This window comes from Panulirus ornatus, chromosome 13 (genome assembly GCF_036320965.1).
Source record: "Panulirus ornatus isolate Po-2019 chromosome 13, ASM3632096v1, whole genome shotgun sequence".
In the NCBI taxonomy this organism is placed as follows: domain Eukaryota; kingdom Metazoa; phylum Arthropoda; class Malacostraca; order Decapoda; family Palinuridae; genus Panulirus; species Panulirus ornatus.
The window spans coordinates 42,782,625-42,797,814 of record NC_092236.1 but is presented as its reverse complement, the minus strand read 5'-3'; the positions used below and the strand labels follow the sequence as shown (position 1 = coordinate 42,797,814).

Below are 15,190 nucleotides of genomic sequence, written 5' to 3'. Positions count from 1 at the left end.
ATCACCTCCCCATTCACGCCCTTTACTGAAGTTCCCATTTGCTCCCTTGTCTTACGCACCCTATTTACCTCCTTCCAGAACATCTTTTTATTCTCCCTAAAATTTACTGATAGTCTCTCACCCCAACTCTCATTTGCCCTTTTTTTTCACCTCTTGCACCTTTCTCTTGACCTCCTGTCTCTTTCTTTTATACTTCTCCCACTCAATTGCATTTTTTCCCTGCAAAAATCGTCCAAATGCCTCTCTCTTCTCTTTCACTAATACTCTTACTTCTTCATCCCACCACTCACTACCCTTTCTAAACAGCCCACCTCCCACTCTTCTCATGCCACAAGCATCTTTTGCGCAATCCATCACTGATTCCCTAAATACATCCCATTCCTCCCCCACTCCCCTTACTTCCATTGTTCTCACCTTTTTCCATTCTGTACACAGTCTCTCCTGATACTTCTTCACACAGGTCTCCTTCCCAAGCTCACTTACTCTCACCACCTTCTTCACCCCAACATTCACTCTTCTTTTCTGAAAACCCATACTAATCTTCACCTTAGCCTCCACAAGATAATGATCAGACATCCCTCCAGTTGCACCTCTCAGCACATTGACATCCAAAAGTCTCTCTTTCGCACGCCTGTCCATTAACACGTAATCCAATAACGCTCTCTGGCCATCTCTCCTACTTACATAAGTATACTTATGTATATCTCGCTTTTTAAACCAGGTATTCCCAATCATCAGTCCTTTTTCAGCACATAAATCTACAAGCTCTTCACCATTTCCATTTACAACACTGAACACCCCATGCATACCAATTATTCCCTCAACTGCCACATTACTCACCTTTGCATTCAAATCACCCATCACTATAACCCGGTCTCGTGCATCAAAACCGCTAACACACTCATTTAGCTGCTCCCAAAACACTTGCCTCTCATGATCTTTCTTCTCATGCCCAGGTGCATATGCACCAATAATCACCCACCTCTCTCCATCAACTTTCAATTTTACCCATATTAATCGAGAATTTACTTTCTTACATTCTATGACATACTCCCACAACTCCTGTTTCAGGAGTATTGCTACTCCTTCCCTTGCTCTTGTCCTCTCACTAACCCCTGACTTCACTCCCCAGACATTTCCAAACCACTCTTCCCCTTTACCCTTGAGCTTCGTTTCACTCAGAGCCAAAACATCCAGGTTCCTTTCCTCAAACATACTACCTATCTCTCCTTTTTTCACATCTTGGTTACATCCACACACATTTAGGCACCCCACTCTAAGCCTTCGAGGAGGATGAGCACTCCCCGCGTGACTCCTTCTTCTGTTTCCCATTTTAGAAAGTTAATACAAGGAGGGGAGGATTTCCGGCCCCCCGCTCCCGTCCCCTCTAGTCGCTTTCTACGACACGCGAGGAATACGTGGGAAGTATTCTTTCACCCCTATCCCCAGGGATAATATACATATATAAACACACACACACACACACACACACACACACACACACACACACACACGCACACACACACACACACACACACACATACATATATATACATATGAAAAATGTAAGAAACAATTTAGAAAACAAACTTTTAGCTTGAATATATATATATATATATATATATATATATATATATATATATATATATATATATATATATATATATATATATATATATATATATATATATTTATTTTGCTTTGTCGCTGTCTCACGCGTTTGCGAGGTAGCGCAAGGAAACAGACGAAAGAAATGGCCCATCCCACCCACACACACATGTATACACATACACTTAACCACACGGAAATATACACACCCATACATCCCAACGTACACATACATATACACACACAGACACACACATATATACACATGCACACAATTCACACTGTATGCCACTACTCACCCCCATCGCCACCCCGCTGCACACAGAATAACATCCCCCTCCCCCTCATGTGTGCAAGGTAGCGCCAGGAAAAGACAACAAAGGCCCCATTCGTTCACACTCAGTCTCCAGCCGTCATGCAATAATGCCCGAAACCAAAGCTCCCCTCCATATCCAGGCCCCACAGAACCCTCCAGGGCCCACCCTAAACGCTTCACATGCCCTGATTCAATCCATTGACAGCACGTCGACCCCGGTATACCACATCGATCCAATTCACTTTATTCCTTGCCCTCCTTTCACCCTCCTGCATGTTCAGGCCCCGATCACTCAAAATCTTTTCACTCCATCTTTCCACCTCCAATTTGGTCTCACATTTCTCCTTGTTCCCTCCACCTCCGACACATATATCCTCTTGATCAATCTTTCCTCACTCATTCTCCCCATGTGCTCAAACCATTTCAAAACACCCTCTTTGCTCTCTCAACCACGCTCTTCTTATTTCCAGACATCTCTCTTACCCTTACATTACTTACTCGATCAAACCACCCCACACCACATGTCCTCAAACATCTCGTTTCCAGCACATCCACCCTCTTGCGCACAACTCTATCCATAGCCCACGCCTCACAACCATACAACATTGCTGGAACCACTATTCCTTCAAACATAGCCAATTTTGCTTTCCGAAATAATGTTCTCGACTTCCACACATACTTCAAGGCTCCCAGGATTTTCGCCCCCTCCCCAACCCAATGATTCACTTCCGCTTCCATGGTTCTATCCGCTGCCAGATCCACTCCGAGATATCTAAAACACTTTACTTCCTCCAGTTTTTCTCCATTCAAACTTACCTCCCAATTGACTTGACCCTCACCCCTACTGTACCTAATAACCTTGCTCTTATTCACATTTACTCTTAACTTTCTTCTTTCACACACTTACCAAACTCAGTCACCAGCTTCTGCAGTTTCTCAGATGAATCAGCCACCAGCGCTGTATCATCAGCGAACAACAACTGACTCACTTCCCAAGCTCTCTCATCCCCAACAGACTGCATACTTGCCCCTCTTTCCATAACTCTTGCATTCACCTCCCTAACAACTCCATCCATAAACAAATTAGATAACCATGGAGACATAACACACCCCTGCCGCAAACCTGCATTCACTGAGAACCAATCACTTTCCTCTCTTCCTACACGTACACATGCCTTACATCCTCGATAAAAACTTTTCACTGCTTCTAACAACTTGCCTCCCACACCATATATTGTTAGTACCTTCCACAGAGCATCTCTATCAACTCTATCATATGCCTTCTCCAGATCCATTAATGCTACATACAAATCCATTTGCTTTTCTAAGTATTTTTCACATACATTCTTCAAAGCAAACACCTGATCCACACATCCTCTACCACTTCTGAAACCACACTGCTCTTCCCCAATCTGATGCTCTGTACATGCCTCCACCCTCTCAATCAATACCCTCCTATATAATTTCCCAGGAATACTCAACAAACTTATACCTCTGTAATTTCAGCACTCACTCTTATCCCCTTTGCCTTTATACAATGGCACTATGCACGCATTCCGCCAATCCTCAGGCACCTCACCATGAATCATACATACATTAAATAACCTTACCCACCAGTCAATAATACAGTCACCCCCTTTTTTAATAGATTCCACTGCAATACCATCCAAACCTGCTGCCTTGCCGGCTTCATCTTCCGTAAAGCTTTTACTACCTCTTCTCTGTTTACCAAATCATTTTCCCTAACCCTCTCACTTTGCACACCACCTCGACCAAAACACCCTATATCTGCCACTCTCTCATCAAAGACATTCAACAAACCTTCAAAATACTCACTCCATCTCCTTCTCACATCACCACTACTTGTTATCACCTCCCCATTAACCCCCTTCACTGAAGTTTCCATATGCTCCCTTGTCTTACGCACTTTATTTACCTCCTTCCAAAACATCTTTTTATTCTCCCTAAAATCTAATGATACTCTCTCACCCCAACTCTCATTTGCCCTCTTTTTCACCTCTTGCACCAGTCTCTTTCTTTTATACGTCTCCCACTCATTTGCATTTTTTTCCCTCCGAAAAACGTCCAAATGCCTTTCTCTTCTCTTTCACAAATAATCTTACTTCTTTATCCCACCACTCACTACCCTTTCTAATCAACCCACCTCCCACGCTTCTCATGCCACAAGCACCTTTTGCGCAAGCCATCACTGCTCCCCTAAATACATCCCATTCTTCCCTCACTCCCCTTACCTCCTTTGTTCTCACCTTTTTCCATTCTGTACTCAGTCTCTCCTGGTACTTCCTCACACAAGTCTCCTTCCCAAGCTCATTTACTCTCACCACCTTCTTCACCCCAACATTCTCTCTTCTTTTCTGAAAACCCATACAAATCTTCACCTTCGCCTCCACAAGATGATCAGACATCCCTCCAGTTGCCCCTCTCAGCACATTAACATCCAAAAGTCTCTCTTTCGCGTGCCTGTCAATTAACACGTAATCCAATAACGCTCTCTGGCCATCTCTCCTACTTACATACGTATACTTATGTGTATCTCGCTTTTTAAACCAGGTATTCTCTATCACCAGTCCTTTTTTCAGCACATAAATCTACAAGCTCTTCACCATTTTCACTTACAACACTGAACACCCCATGTATGCCAATTATTCCCTCAACTGCCACATTACTCACCTTTGCATTCAAATCACCCATCACTATAACCCGGTCTTGTGCATCAAAACCACTAACACACTCATTCAGCTGCTCCCAAAACACTTGCCTCTCATGATCTCTCTTCTCATGCCCAGGTGCATATGCACCAATAATCACCCATCTCTCTCCATCAACTTTCAGTTTTACCCATACTAATTTAGAATTTACTTTCTTACATTCTATCATATACTCCGACAACTCCTGTTTCAGGAGTAGTGCTACTCCTTCCCTTGCTCTTGTCCTCTCACTAACCCCTGACTGTACTCCCAAGACATTCCCAAACCACTCTTCCCCTTTACAATTGAGCTTCGTTTCACTCAGAGCCAAAACATCCAGGCTCCTTTCCTGAAACATACTATATATCTCTCCTTTTTTCACATCTTGGTTACATCCACACACATTTAGACACCCCAATCTGAGCCTGCGAGGAGGATGAGCACTCCCCGCGTATCTCCTTCTGTTTCCCATTTTATAAAGTTGAAATACAAGGAGGGGAGGATTTTTGGCCCCCCGCTCCCGTCCCCTCTAGTCGCTTTCTACGCCTTTTTTTTTTTTTTCCAAAAGAGGGAACAGAGAAGAGGGCCAGGTGAGGATATTCCCTCAAAGGCCCAGTCCTCTGTTCTTAACGCTACCTCGCTAATGCGGGAAATGGCGAATAGTGTGAAAGAAAGAAAGAATATATATGTATGTATATATATATATATATATATATATATATATATATATATATATATATATATATATATATATATATATATATATATATATATATATATATATATATATATATATATATATGGCAGCTTAGTGAGTGTGTTAGTAGTTTTGATGTATGAGACCGGGTTATAGTGATGGGTAATTTGAATGCAAAGGTGAGTAATGTGGCAGTTGAGGGAATAATTGGTGTAAATGGGGTGTTCAGTGTTGTAAATGGAAATGGTGAAGAGCTTGTAGATTTTTGTGCTGAAAAAGGTCTGGTGATTGGGAATACCTGGTTTAAAAAGAGAGATATACGTAAGTATACGTATGTAAGTAGGAAAGATGGCCAGAGAGCGTTATTGGGTTAGGTGTTAATTGATAGGCGCGCGAAAGAGACTGTTGGATGTTAATGTGCTGAGAGGTGCAACTGGAGGGATGTCTGATCATTATTTTGTGGAGGCGAAAGTGAAGATTTGTTGAGGTGTTCAGAAAAGAAGAGAGAATGTTAGGGTGAAGAGAGTGGTGAGAGTAAGTGAGTATGTGAAGGAGACTTGTGTGAGGAAGTACCAGGAGAGACTGAGTACAGAATGGAAAAAGGTGAGAACAAAGGACGTGAGAGGAGTGGGGGAGGAATGGGATGTACTTAGGGAAGCAGTTATGGCTTGCGCAAAAGATGCTTGTGGAATGAGAAGCGTGGGAGGTGGGCAGATTAGAAAGGGAAGTGAGTAGTGGGATGAAGTAGTAAGATAATTAGTGAAAGAGAAGAGAGAGACATTTGGACGATTTTTGCAGGGAAAGAATGCAAATGAGTGGGAGATGTATAAAAGAAAGAGGCAGGAGGTCAAGAGAAAGGTGCAAGAGGTGAAAAAGAGGGCAAATGACAGTTGGTGTGAAAGAGTATCATTAAATTCTAGGGAAAATAAAAATATGTTTTCGAAAGAGGTAAATAAAGTGCATAAGACAAGGGAACAAATGGGAACATCAGTGAAGGGTGCAAATGTGAAGTGATAACAAGTAGTGGTGATGTGAGAAGAAAATGGAGTGACTATTTTGAAGATTTGTAGAATGTGTTTGATGTTAGAGTGGCAGATATAGGGTGCTTTGGTCGAGGTGGTGTGCAAAGTGGAAGGGTTAGGGAGAAGGATTTGGTTTACAGAGAAGAGGCAGTAAAAGCTTTGCGGAAGATGAAAGCTGGCAAGACATCGGGTTTAGATGGTATTGCAGTGGAATTTATCAAAAAAGGGGGTGACTGTATTGTTGACTGGTTGGTAAGGTTATTTAATGTATGTATGACTCATGGTGAGGTGCCTGAGGATTGGCGGAATGCTTGCATAGTGTCATTGTACAAGGCAAAGGGGATAACTGTGAGTGCTCAAATTACAGAGGCATACGTTTGTTGAGTATTTCTGGAAGATTATGTGGGAGGGTATTGATTGAGAGGGTGAAGGCATGTACAGAGCATCAAATTGGGGAAGAGCAGTGTGGTTTCTGAAGTGGTAGAGGATGTGTGGATCAGATGCTTGTTTGAAGAATGTATGCGAGAAATACCTAGAAAAGCTAATGGATTTGTATGTAGCATTTATGGATCTGGAGAAGGCATATGACAGAGTGGATAGATATGCTCTGTGGAAGGTATTAAGAATATTTGGTGTGGGAGGCAAGTTAATAGAAGCAGTGAAAAGTTTTTATCGAGGATGTAATGCATGTGTAAGTGTAGGAAATGAGGAAAGTGATTGGTTCTAAGTGAATGTAGGTTTGCGGCAGGGGTGTGTGACGTCTTCATGGTTGTTTAATTTGTTTATGGATGGGGTCGTTAGGGAGGTGAATGCAAGAGTTTTGGAAAGAGGGGTAAGTTTGCAGTCTGTTGTTGATGAGAGAGCTTGGGAAGTGAGTCAGTTGTTGTTCGCTGATGATACAGCGCTGGTGGCTGATTCATGTGAGAAACTGCAGAAGCTGTTGACTGATTTTGGTAAAGTGTGTGAAAGAAGAAAGCTGAGAGTAAATGTAAATAAGAGCAAGGTTATTAGGTACAGTAGGGTTGAGGGACAAGTCAATTGGGTGGTAAGTTTGAATGGAGAAAAACTGGAGGAAGCGAAGTGTTTTAGATATCTGGGAGGGGCTTTGGCAGGGGATGGAACCATGGAAGCGGAAGTGAATCATAGGGTGGGGAAGGGGGCGAAAGTTCTGGGCGCGTTGACGAATATGTGGAAGTCGAGAACGTTATCTTGGAGAAGAAAAATGGGAATGTTTGAAGGAATAGTGGTTCCAGCAGTGTTACATGGTTTTGAGGCGTGTGCTATGGATAGAGTTGTGCGAAGGAGGGTGGATGTGCTGGAAATGATATGTCTGAGGACAATATGTGGTGTGAGGTGGTTTGATCGAGTAAGTAATGAAAGGGTAAGAGAGATGTGTAGTAATAAAAAGAGTGTTGTTGAGAGAGGAGAAGAGGGTGTTTTGAAATGGTTTGGTCACATGGAGCGAAAGATTGAAGTGAGATTGACCAAGAGGATATATGTGTCAGAGGTGGAAGGAACAAAGAGACGTGGGCGAAAGTTCTGGGCGCGTTGACGAATATGTGGAAGTCGAGAACGTTATCTTGGAAAAGAAAAATGGGAATGTTTGAAGGAATAGTGGTTCCAGCAGTGTTACATGGTTTTGAGGCGTGGGCTATGGATAGAGTTGTGCGAAGGAGGGTGGATGTGCTGGAAATGATATGTCTGAGGACAATATGTGGTGTGAGGTGGTTTGATCGAGTAAGTAATGAAAGGTTAAGAGAGATGTGTAGTAATAAAAAGAGTGTGGTTGAGAGAGGAGAAGAGGGTGTTTTGAAATGGTTTGGTCACATGGAGCGAAAGATTGAAGTGAGATTGACCAAGAGGATATATGTGTCAGAGGTGGAAGGAACAAAGAGACGTGGGTGTCTAAATTGGAAGTGGAAAGATGGATTGAAAAATATTTTGAGTGATCGGGGCCTGAACATGAAGGAGGGTGAAAGGCGTGTAAGGAATAGAGTGAATTGGAACGATGTGGTATACCGGGGTCGTCGTGCTGTCAACGGGTTGAACCAGGGCATGTGAAGCGTCTGGTGTAAACCATGGAAAGTTCTGTGGGGCCTGGATGTGGAAAGGGAGCCGTGGTTTCGGGTGCATTACAATGACAGCTAGACACTGAGTGTGAACGAATGTTTCCTTGCGCTACCTCGCTAACGCGGGAGACAGCGATAAAGTATAATAAATAAAAGAAAATAAATAGATATATATATATATATATATATATATATATATATATATATATATATATATATATATATATATATATATATATATCTTTTTTTTTTTTTTTCTAAACTATTTGCCATTTCCCGCATTAGCGAGGTAGCGCTAAGAACAGAGGACTGGGCCTTTTTTGGAATATCCTCACCTGGCCCCCCTCTGTTCCTTCTTTTGGAAAATTTAAAAAAAAAAATAGAGGGGGAGGAATTCCAGCCCCCCGCTCCCTCCCCTTTTAGTCGCCTTCTACGACACGCAGGGAATACGTGGGAAGTATTCTTAAACCCCTATCCCCAGGGATATAATAATAATAATAATAATAATAATAATAATAATAATAATAATAATAATAATAATGATAATAATAAACAATAATAATAATATAACAAAAGACAGCACTCCCTGGTTCCTTCTTATATATTTATATATATATATGGGTGGGGGGAATGCTATTTCTAGTGTTGCGGGGTGGCGACGAGAATGGATGAGGGCAAGCAAATATAAATATGTACATTTGTATACATATATGTATATGGGCGTTTATGTATATATATATATATATATATATATATATATATATATATATATATATATATATATATATATGGATATGTGTGGGTGGGTCGTTCTTCGTCTTTCCTACGCTACGTCTCTGACGTGTGAAACAGTGATTAAGTATATTAAAATATATATATATATATATATATATATATATATATATATATATATATATATATATATATATATATACATATATTATAATTGGGGATAGGGGAGAAAAAATACTTCTCACGTATTCCCTGCGTGTCGTAGAAGGCGACTAAAAGGGAAGGGAGCAGGGGGCTGGAAATCTTCCCCTCATCTTTTTTTTTTTCCCAAAGGAAGGAACAGAGAAGGGTGAGGATAATCCCTCAGAGTCCTCTGTTCTTAACGCTACCTCACTGAGGCGGGAAATGGCGAATAGTATGAAAGAAAAAGAAATATATATATATATATATATATATATATATATATATATATATATATATATATATATATAACTTAAATAACTTTTAATTTTCCTCGAAATGCACTGATTCTGAAAATGAGAATGCGTTATCATTATTTCTTACTATCATAGTTCGAAGATTAATCCTATAAAGGTTAGTATCATTCTTATCTATAGAACATAAATTGATATTCTGAATGGAATATACAGAACCTAAAGTGAGTCGAGTGTAAGTAGTTGAATGCAAACTTTAGCTGGTGTATGACAATTATGATACGTAAACTTACTTTTAGATTCAAAGAAAAAGAACGTTAAGCTCTTTGATACGAAAGAAATTGTGTAAAAAAAAAAATAGCTGGAATTCCATTTTGATACCTAGAAATTGAATAGTAAACAGTGACGGTGACGCATTCACGGTACCCCTAGGGTCGAGCACTGGTTGCAGCAGTCGGTCCACAGTCAACCCAGCTTTTCATCCAGCCCTGGGGTTCGTCGGTAAAATGGGTACCTGATTCAGGATAGGGTACACACACACACACACACACACACACACACACACACACACACAGCTTATCTTTGCAGCTATTACATTTTTTTTTCCATCAGCAACAAAGTTTGGTTGGTTCTCAGACTAAGATTATTTTTTCCTTTCATTATTTCTGTGCATTTCACATTCAGTTCACCATTTGTAATTCAATGCTCTGAGCTCTTGTTTATAAATATTGTGAAACGTCTTTCACTAAAAGTAGAAAATGAAAGATGAAAGTATTGCTTGAATTTTTAACACCAGCTCAACTTTGCTGTCACGCAATACTTCATATTTCATTCGTCAAAAGCGTCCAGGCTATTGCTTGAAAATGCTGTTCAAGCATCTTTCTTTCTCTTGAGGATGAATTTACTTACGGTGAATTTACATACGTCTTTCTGAGTTTACAGTCATATGTTTGCATTTGAGTCTTTAAATGTACTGTAAGCTCTGTTGAGAAAATTAGTTTATATTGTACTGGTAGGATTAGTGATTAACTTCTCCCAGTAACATTATACGTCTCTAGAGCAATATAATGAATAACTGTGCTCGCGGTTTCAGTCATTTTCAAAGCAGTTGGATTACAAGGAAAAGTTACTTAAATTTCCCTAGCATTCACCCTGCAAGGGATGTAGCTCAGATGTAGAGCGTTCATTTTGCATTTGAAAAGCCCTGAGTTTGTTCTCCGGCATCTCCAAGGCCACAGGGATGTAGCTCAGATGGTAGAGCGCTCGCTTAGCGTGCTAGAGGTACGGGGGATCGATGCTCCGCATCTCCACAAACTGGAACTTTTTCGCAGCTATACGCCGTACCAAGAGAATGTTTACCACCATCTTTAATTGTTGGTTACTATTCAACCCGCCACCTCACAACAACTATATGTACCATGACAATTTTGTAGTGAAATAGCTTAAGCCACATATTATTCCAATTATTGCCAGTGGCAGGTTAGGGTATCTAGAACTTTTTTCTGGTACAAGGAATAACTGTAAAAAGGCTCATTTTGCGGTGATGCTTACATTTTGCATGCTAATTGAGCGCTCTACCATGATCTGAAATACATCGCAATGTTCCTGGAGGTGCTGGAGATCAAAGTCAGAGCTTTCACATGGTAAGTGAACGCTCTATCACTGGGCTACAGCCTCTTGTATATTTGAACATTAAGGTAGATAAGGTAAATTCTCATTTTTCTTGAAATTCCTGGCAATACAGATATGACAATTTGGTATAATAATTTCTTACTATTGTTTTGAAGTTAATTATGCTTGAAGTTATTAGTATTGTTGTCATCTATGGAACATACACCGATCTTCTTAATAGAATTTACAGAGAATTTAGTGAGATAACTGTAAACATCTAATTAAAATAAGAATGGCGAATGACGATTACATTGAATACGATTACTCAAAATGTAGAGAAAGGGGACTTCAAACTCTTTTGATAAGATAAAAAAATATGAAATGTAAAGAAACAGGACTTCTTCCATTTTGATAAAAAAAAGATTATGAAGATTTGTTAGAGAGCAAAATGAAGAGTTGAAATGAAAGAAAAATATCAGTATGATATTGAAAACCAAGAACTTTGCTGTCATGGTAATTTTCTTTACATGAGCAGCAAAGTTTAGCTGGTTCTCTGGATGAAGTTCTAGGACATTTTTTAATTGCATTTTTGTTTGTTTCTCTCTATTCAAACTTTATCTTCCTTTCCGTCTAAACTGTCTGAATTGTTGTTTACAAATGTACAAGCATCTTTCTCTACCCTAAAGATAGATTCACTAACAGTAAATTTACTTACGTTTTCTTGAATTTACAGTAAACTATTTATATTAAACTCATTAAGTACACTGTGAACTTTATTGAGAATATTGATACATTTTCTATGGCTAGGAGTAATGATCAGCCTTTCCAACCATTATTATACGCCTTCAAAGTATTATATTGACAAACTATACTCGCAGTTTCAGTAGTTTTCAAAGAAGATGGATTATATGGAAAATGAAAGGTCACTTTAACTTACCAGTATTTGATCTGCAAGGGGATGTAGCTCAGTGACAAAGCTTTCGCTTTGCACGCGAAATGCCGCATATTCCGTCCCTAGCGCTTTCAAAAGACCACGGGGATGTAGCTCAGATGGTAGAGCGCTCGCTTAGCATGCGAGAGGTACGGGGATCGATGCCCCGCATCTCCACAAGGTGGATCTTTTAAGCAGCTATACACTGTGCTAGGAAAATGTCTACGAACACCTTCACCAGTGGGTTACTATTTCATCAGCCACCACGACCTTGCATCTCCACAAAGAAACCCATTTTCCTGTTAAACATTGTATCAGGAAAATCTGTGCCAAGTCACCTTCACCTGGAAACCGCGTATAGCTGAAAAAAAAAAAAAAAAGTTTAGGCTTGTGGAGATGCAGGGCATCGATCCCCGTACTTCTCGCATGCTAAGCGAGCGCTCTACCATCTGAACTATATCCCCATGGATTTCATATGAAAGTGCTGGGGATGGAATCTGGGGTTTTTCACGAGCAGAGCGAATGCAATTCTAATAACTGTTAAGCTAAAGTGACTTTTCATTTTCTATATAATCCACCTAATTTGAAACTGACTTCAAACCTTGAGCTTAGTGTTTCCTTATAATGTGTTGAAGAGATATAGTAATACTAGGAAAAACTAATTATTACTCCTAGCTATACAAAATAAACTGATATTCTCAATAGGTCCTGCAGCGTATTTAAAAACGTAAATTCAGAGTTAGTTAACTTATCTTTAAGGATGAGAAAGGTGTTCGTACAGCATTCATAAACAGCAATTGAGACGGCTTTGATGAAAAACAGAATGAACTTTAGATAGAGAGAGAAACAAATGAAAGGACATAATATCCTAGACTTCGTCCTAACAACCATCAAATTACATAAAGTTTATCTGGTTCTCAATATCATACCGATATATTTCTTTCCTTCTTACTTTTCAACTTGCTTTGTAACAAATCTTCATAATCTCTTTTTTTTTATTAAAATGGTCGAAGTCCTGTTTCTTTACATTTCATAATTTTTTTCTTATGAAAAGGGTTCGAAGTCTTCCTCTTCATTATGAGTAATCGTATTTAATGTAATCATCATTAGCAATTTTCAGTTAATCGGTTGTTTACAGTTAACTCACTAAGCGCTCTGAGAGTTCTATTCAGAATATCAATGTATGTTTCATAGATGACAGTAATATCAATTACTCCATGCATAATTACCTTCAAAATATAATATTAAAAAAATCATGACACCGAACTGTCCTTTCTAAAAGCAGCGAATTTCAAGAAAAATGAAAAGCTACCTTACATACTTTACTATTCTAATATACAAGAAAATGTAGATCAGTGGAAGAGCGTTCACTTATCATGTGAAAGCTCATAGCTCGATCACCGGCACCTCTAGGGACATGGCGATGCACCTCAGATGGTAGATCACTCGCTTAGCATGCGAAAGGTACGCGCCACCGCAAATGAACCTTTTTGCAGTCGTTCGTTGTATCAGGAAAAATCTTCACTAGATCACCTCAACTGCGACTAGCCACAACAGGAACAATATGTGGTTTAATCTATTCTACTACAAAATTGTCGCGGTACACATGGTTGTTGCTAGGTAGCGGGTGAAATAGTAACTTACAGGTGAAAGTGGTGATAAACGTTTTCTTGTTACGGCGTACAGCTGCGTTAAAGATCCAGTTTGTGGAGATGCGGGGCATCGATCCACGTACCTCTCGCATGCTAAGCGAGCGCTCTACAGTCTGAGCTACATCCCCATGTCCATGAAGATGCCGGGGATGGAATCTTGGGTCTTTCACAAGGAAAGTGAACGCATTACCACTGAGCTATACCCCTTTGCTAGACAGATAAGTGGTAAAAGCTAAAGTGACTTTTCATTTTCTATGTAATCCAACTGTTTTGAAAATTGCTGAATTCGTTAGAGTAGAGTTTCATTATAATGCGTTGAAGAAGAATAATAACACTAGAAGAATCTGATTATTACTCCTGGTTATACAAAATAAACTGATATTCTCAATAGAGCTTACACAATTTAAAGACTCACTTAAATTCACAGTTAGTAAACTTATCTTTAAGGAAGAGAAATATGCTTGTACAATACTTGTAAATATCAAGTCAGACGGTTTTGATGAAGAAACAAGTGAAAAGACAAAAAATCTTAGACTTCTCCTGAGAACCAACTGGACTTTTCAGCTGATGCAAAGAAAATTATCATGACAGTAAAATTTATTTGGTCCTCAATACCATAGCGATATTTTTCGTTCCTTTCTACTTTTCACTTTGCTCTATATCAAATCTTCATAATCTCTTTTCTATATCAAAATGGCTGAAGTCCTGTTTCTATACATTTCATAATTTCTTTATTATCAAAAGAGTTCGAAGTCTTTCTCTTCATTATGGGTAATCGGATTTAATGTAATCATCATTAAACATTTTCAGTTTCATCAGCTGTTTACGGTTATCTCACTAAATGCTCTGTAAGATCTATTCAGAATATCAATGTTTGTTTCATAGATGACAGTAATATTAATCACTCTATGCATAATTATCTTCAAAACATGATAACATAAATAATGATACCGAATTCATTTAGATAGGCATGGAATTTAAAGGACAATGAAAAGTTACCTTAGCTGCCTTAACGTTCAAATATACAAGAGGACGTAACTTTGTGGTAGAGCGTTTGCTTATCATGTTCGATTTCTGACACCTCCAGGGTCATGGCGATATATCTCAGATGGTAGAGCGCTCACTTAGCATGGAAGAGGTAGGCATCAGCCGCAAAATGAGCCATTCTGCAATTATTCATTGTACCGGGAAAATCTGTCACAGATTTTCTCACATGCGACCGGCCACAACCGGAGCAATGTGGCTTAAGTTATTCCACGACAAGATTGTCGTGGTACATATAGTTGTTGTGAGGTGGCGGGTTAAATATCAACTGACAGGTGAAGGTGGTAGTAAACATTCTCTAGGTACGGTGCATAGCTGCGAAAAAAAGATCCAGTTTGTGGAAATGCAGGTCATCGATCCCCGTAT

The 15,190-nt window shown here is 39.6% G+C and overlaps 1 non-coding gene across 1 annotated transcript; it reads left to right on the top strand.

Annotated features, from left to right (window-relative positions):
* Positions 1 to 12,232: 12,232 nt before the first annotated feature.
* Positions 12,233 to 12,305, top strand: TRNAA-AGC (transfer RNA alanine (anticodon AGC)). The gene has a single exon. It is a non-coding gene; the product is annotated as a tRNA-Ala (tRNA).
* Positions 12,306 to 15,190: the final 2,885 nt, after the last annotated feature.